The sequence below is a fragment of the Amblyraja radiata genome, unplaced genomic scaffold (assembly GCF_010909765.2).
Source record: "Amblyraja radiata isolate CabotCenter1 unplaced genomic scaffold, sAmbRad1.1.pri scaffold_899_ctg1, whole genome shotgun sequence".
Lineage (NCBI taxonomy): Eukaryota > Metazoa > Chordata > Chondrichthyes > Rajiformes > Rajidae > Amblyraja > Amblyraja radiata.
Window position 1 is genome coordinate 1 of NW_022630899.1, and position 6,828 is coordinate 6,828.

Sequence of the window (6,828 nt, forward strand, 5' to 3'; positions counted from 1 at the left end):
TGTCCTTAGTGTGTAGGATAGTGGTGACTTATGGGGGGAGTGCAGGGAGTGCAGAGAAGGTTCACCAGACTGATTCCTGGGATGTCAGGACTGTCTTATGAAGAAAGACTGGATAGACTTAGTTTATACTCTCTAGAATTTAGGAGATTGAGAGGGTATCTTATAGAAACTTACAAAATTCTTAAGGGGTTGGACAGGCTAGATGCAGGAAGATTGCTCCCGATGTTGGGGAAGTCCAGGACAAGGGGTCACAGCTTAAGGATAAGGGGGAAATCCTTTAAAACCGAGATGAGAAGAACTTTTTTCACACAGAGAGTGGTGAATCTCTGGAACTCTCTGCCACAGAGGGTAGTCGAGGCCAGTTCATTGGCTATATTTAAGAGGGAGTTAGATGTGGCCCTTGTGGCTAAGGGGATCAGAAGGTATGGAGAGAAGGCAGGTACGGGATACTGAATTGGATGATCAGCCATTATCATATTGAATGGCGGTGCAGGCTCGAAGGGCCGAATGGCCTACTCCTGCACCTAATTTCTATGTTTCTATGGGGATCACTGGTCGGCATGGACTCGGTGGGCCAAAGGGCCTGTTTCTGTGCTGTATCTCTGAAGTAAACTAATCTAAAAGCTTTTCACTGTACCTCAGTACACGTGACAATAAACTAAACTCAAATAATCAAACTGAAGATGGGGCGACAGGGGTGAGACCACAGAGCAGGCCTGCTGGTTCTGGTTACTGGACTGTGTGTTTCTTCTCTCCAGAGATGCTGCCTGACCCGCGGGGTTACTCCAGCATTATCTTCGGTGTAAACCAGCATCTGCAGTTCCTTCCTGCCAAGGACAGTGTGTGTTGTGTCTTTGCCTGACCCACCGAGTTACCGCAGCACTTTAGTTTAGAGATACAGTGCGGAAACAGGCCCTTCGGCCCAATGAGTCCGCACTAACAAACAAACCTGCACGTCTTTGGAGTGAGGAAGGAAACCAAAGGTCTGGGAGAAAACCCATGAGGTCACGGGGAGAACGTGCAAACTCCGTACAGACAGCACCCGCAGCCCGGTTCGAACCCGGGTCACGTTTACTTTAACCACTGTGCCACCATACCGCCCGTGTTGGAGTAACTCAGCATCTCTGGAGAAAAGGAATAGGTGACGTTTCGGGTCGGGACCCTTGTTCAGATGCATTTTGTCTTCTTTCAAATATTCGCTGTTTCTACCCGGGTCTCTGGTGCTGTGAGGCAGCAACTCTATCACTGCGCCACCGTGCTACTCCTAACACCACTATGATCACCCCTCATTTTCCTGCGCTTCAAGGAATAAACTAGCCCGCCCAATGTCTCCTCCGAGCTCAGGTCTTTCAGCCAACATATCTTAAGAATAAGGGGTAAGCCATTTAGAACGGAGATGAGGAAACACTTTTTCACCCTGAGAGTTGTGAGTGTGGAATTCTCTGCCTCAGAGGGCGGTGGAGGCCGGTTCTCTGGATGCTTTCAGGAGAGAGTTAGGTCAAGCTCTTCAAGATAGCGGAGTCAAGGGATACGGGGAGAAGGCAGGAACGGGGTACTGATTGTGGATGATCAGCCATGATCACAGTGAATGGCGGTGCTGGCTCGAAGGGCCGAATGGCCTACTCCTGCACCTATTGTCTATTGTCTAACAGGACTGTGTGTTTTGTATTTGACTCGCTGAGTTACGCTAGTGTCTTGTGTCATTCCGCAAGTTTGATTTGGGAACAGCTCCATCCAAGACCGCAAGAAATTGCGGCGAATTGCGGATGTAGCCTAGACCATCACACAAACCAACCTCCCTTCCATTGACTCCATCTATACCTCGTGCTGCCTCGGCAAGGCCAGCAGCGTAACCAAGGACCAGTCGCACCCCCGGTCACACCCTCTTCTCCCCTCTCCCATCGGGCAAGAGGTACAGAAGTGGGAAAACGCACACCTCCAGATTCAGGGACAGTTTCTTCCCGGCTGTTATCAGGCAACTGAATCATCCCACCACAACCAGGGTGGCACGATGGTGCAGCGGTAGAGTTTCGGCCTTACAGCGCTTGCAGCGCCGGAGAGCCGGGTTCAATCCCGACTACGGATGCTGTCTATGTAGTTTATACGTTCTCCGCATGACCAGTCTGTGATTTCTCTGAGATCTTCGGTATCCTCCCACACTCCAAAGACGTGCGGTGTGTTGGTAAATTGGTTTGGTAAATGTAGAAATTGTCCCTTGAGTGTGTAGGATAGTGTTAATGTGCGGGGATCGCTGTTCGGCGCGAACCGGGTGGGATGAAATGTCTGTTTCCGCGCTGTATCTCTAAACTAAACTAAAGTAAACCAGAGATCAGTGCTGAGCTACTATCTAACTCATTGGTGACCCTCGGACTATCCTTGATCGGACTTTGCTGGCTTTATCTTGCACTAATAAGTTATTCCCTTATCGTGTATCTGTACACTGTAAATGGCTCGATTGTAATCATGTATTGGTCTTTCCGCTGACTGGATAGCACGAAACAAAAGCTTTTCACTGTACCTCGGTACACATGACAATAAACTAAACTGGTACAGACACCACAAAGCTAATTTTACTTTGGAGTCACGTGAGTGACTACGTGAAGAACCCGTCCAGCACGCATGCGCGACATGAGCGTTCACGCAGATGCAACAGCGACGAACGGGAGTACAGGCGCTCCCGCTACAAGCCTGAAGGAACGGACCATTAGGTAAGTACTTACTCACAGGTTCGAATTCACTACTTTGCTCCTCTTTGTTGCTCCAGGGGGAACTGGAGACAGCAAAGCAGAACAGAGGGAAGCGGCCCCCGTTCGACTCCAGGGAAGGAGCGTTCCGTACAGTGGAGGGGGGAGAGGCGGCACCTGGACCGCACACGCTGCGGTCCACAGTCAGGGTACTGAGCCGATGCCCAGTCCGCTAACAGCTGTCTGACCAACGGCAGCGGACTGGAGGGAAACTCAAAAACCGGCCGGTAATCCCTGCATACTCCCGACAAGGAGGCTCGCCGCCCGAGAACCGCAGAAATGCCGCCCGAGAACGGCAGGCAGCCTCTAGCAGCAAAGCCAGCAACCAAACCTTGGGCTGGAGACAGACACGGCAGATGGAATCGAGAGTAAGTAAGTGTCTGTTCTCCAAGCCTAGAGTAAGGTCATGGAGCCAAAAACTCCAGCGAGACTTGCCTCGGGAGCCAGGGGCAAGCTCGCCAAGGGAGCATAACACTCCCGCTCCAGTGCACTAACAGCACTGGCCATCTCCCTTATCGAGGGATCGATGGCGACCAGGGCTGGGCTGGTCAAGAAGGGGGGTCACTGGCTGAACAACATCGGGAGTATGCTTGAGGTACAGGATCAGGAAGAGCTGCTGGGTGTGGCCGCTATGTGGCTCCACCACTAGCGAGATGGCTTTTCAGTCTCAACTGACGGCCAGCTTACTACCTGTTCTTTTCAAAAAACCTCTCCAAGACAGGTAGTCATGAGGCGTTAGATTTCATCACGCCTCCCCTAAATTGCATTTACTCAAAGTGCCCACCATTATTGGGGGGGTACATTGAGCATAGCTTTTTAAAAAACCCAAATATCTTAAATTGCATTTGATACCCCTGACGTCGGCTATCATTTTCGCATGCTCATTCCAGAGGGGCAGGGTAGTATGGCAAAACACCTGACCCTACTGTTCACAGTATGCTCCGCAACTTCTCGAAGGAAGTTATAAAACCTGCCCTCAACCTAAAAAATTCACAGGACTGTGAGAACGCCGACCTCACAACCACAGATTCTGCTATCTGGCTAAGTTACCAAACCAAGCCTAAGAAACTGGACGAAGTATCCAAAATATTCGGCATCAAGAGGGCAGGGCCTGGAATGAGCACCACACAAAACCAGACAGCAGTACCTCCACGCGTCCACCAGTAGGCGTCTACTTAATGGTACTGGTGAAAGCTCGGGGCCCGCATGCCAACCCCCGTAAGCCCTTTCAGGCCAGGGTCCAGAGCGGGCCCCATGGAAAATGCGCCACCCCCCAACAACACCATCCCTACAGACAAGGAACCAGAAATCGAAGAAATGAACACACCACTAAACAACAGTGAAGACAGATAAGTATGGTTCCTACCATCACATAAAAGGTGAAGGGTTTGTACTAACAGGGGGGGGGGGGGGAATCACACCTGGGTTGGGAACATGAAGAACTATCACACTTGGTAGTTATATACCAATAGTATTCAAGGATAAAAATTGAATAAAGAAACCCATCACTTCTCGGCCTTTTGGCTAAGATCAAGTATAGTATCTGTTCTTAGTTTAATATCTGATACGTCCCTTATCTAGGGACCATTTATTACCAGTTCAGCATGCACCCTCCCACTAAAAAAGAACATGAGGGACTAGCTAACTGGAGAAGATATACAAGGGGTCATAAAGAAGCCTAATATGAACCTTTGGTACCAAAAAACCCAAAGATGGTGAATGTCGTACCATCATTGACTTACCACTTGAGTATTTTCACCAGGTTACACACTTATGGAAAATTGTAACTGCTAACCATGGATTTCCTAGGATACTTTATGGTAGACATCAACTTAAAAGATGCATACTATTCAGTACCCATTCATAAAATTTCGGAGATACCAATTTACCTGGATGGGGTAACTATGGCAGTATAAATTTATTGATAATGGCTAAAATGAGCCAAAACTGTTCCCAGATATTCAAACCAGCCCTGACACTATTAAGGAACATATCGTCATGGCATGTCTCTATGATATTAACGACAGACAAATCCATGGGAATAGCTAATCAGCAGCATTAGCTACTAAAACTTATTTAGCCTGAGCCTGTCATACAATCCAGATAGATCTACGTTGACACCATCCACAACTATTGACTATCTGGTATTCAATTAACTCTATCCACTCATCTATAACATTGCCATAAGGAGAGTCAGCGTATGACACAACCTGTAACAATTAATGGCAACAATCAACCAACCATTCAACAAAGTGGCAAGAGTAATTGGGAGTTAGTAGCAGCATTACCAGCTACTTAACTTGAACCTCTCCATTAGAGCTAAGGTGCTAGTGTTTAAACTAAATACCCATACCCAGAACATGGTGGCAAATGGGCTAATCTGGAGTCGTCATCACTATAGACACTGGGCGTAAAACCTAGTTGGAAATATTGAGTACGTTCTATTGGTAAAAGCATATTATTCAGTAGTGCACCATTTTGCATGTTCATTTATCAATTAACAACATCACAGTGGTGGCATATACCAACCACTTGGGCAGAATAAAATCGATATCATTTGACAATTTATTTAACAATTGGTAACCGTATGTCGTCAAACATATTCGACCATCAGCAAACTTACCTACCAGGTGAGCTAAATACTGTAAACAGACATATTAAACCAAAGTATTTGCTGAAATTACAAAGCAATATGGAACACCAGATATCGATTTCCCTGTATTTCAATTGAATCACCACGTACCGATGTATGTCGCATGAAACCAAACTTTGAGGCAGCGGCAATGGATTCATTCCCGCTGAACTGGGGGGGGGGGGGGGGGGGAATCTAATCTCTATGTTCTCCCCCTTTTTTCCTACCTCATCAGTCAGGTACTACGGCCTCATCAGTCGGGTACTACGTAAACCCACAGTCATGGTTCCCAGTGGTCCTCGACAATGTCATCAAAACCCTAATGATTTCCCAATAGCCCAGACTTATCAACTCACCCAGTTTCAGGCATAAGCCACCCATGCCACGATAAATTAAACTACTGGGTTGCAGATTTGAAAAGACCATTACTGGGCCTGGGTTGCAGAATTGGGAAGACCACTGCTGGGCCTGGGTTGCAGAATTGGGAAGACCACTGCATGGCCTGGATTGTCAGACAGCACTATCGACACGATGACAGCATCCCATTGCATATCCACTAGGGAACATACTTGGCGAACATCAAGAAGTGGGAAGATACTATTCAAATACAAGAACTACATATTCAACTACAACAAAACCTGTACTGGAGTTCCTGGCAGGTCTTCACCACAATGAAGGACTCAGCTACTGTGCCATCAACACAGCCAGAAGTGCTCTGTCAGCCTACGTAACTCGGGCACCAGGACAACAGGCCAGAGGGTGCCACCCGCTGGTGATCAAATTCAGGAGAGGTATATTCAACTCTAATCCCCCAGACCCAGGTACACCCAAATCTGGGATGTCAGTGTGGACCTGACTTACCTTAGGGGATGGTCATCAGCCAGGTCCCTCACCCTGGAACAGCCCACCCTGAAGACGGTCATGCTGATGGCCTTGTCTCAGCACAAAGAGTCCAGTTCCTCCATCTACTACGATTGGACAATATGGTTTACTAGACCATGTTACATTTACCATTTAGGGGCTGGTCAGAGCAGACCAGGAACATCAGGTCTAGTCATGGAATTCCGGGCATACCCACCTGAACCACGGTTATGTGTCATGAACCACTTATTGAACTACATCGACACAATAAGTAATCCTCGAGGGAGAGAAAAAGCCTTATGGGTCAGCCACAAGAAACCTCATGGTCGGGTGACGAGCCAAACTATCTCAAGTGGCTCAAGCAGGTACTGGGAGTTGCTGGAGTACATACTAACGTGTATAAATCTTACGCCACCAGGGCAGCATCCACATCAGTGACTAAGAGGATGGACGTGCCTATCGACCACATCCTGGCTACAGCGGGGTGGTCCAGGGGGTATACGTTCCAAACTTTTATAACAAGCCGCTGGCAGAACCTGTATCGTTTGCAGAAAAAGTATTAGAATCTGCAAAAAATATATAATTTAAGCC

The 6,828-nt window shown here is 47.9% G+C and overlaps 1 pseudogene; it reads left to right on the forward strand.

Annotated features, from left to right (window-relative positions):
- Positions 1-4,248: 4,248 nt before the first annotated feature.
- Positions 4,249-4,359, forward strand: LOC116970452 (annotated as a pseudogene).
- Positions 4,360-6,828: the final 2,469 nt, after the last annotated feature.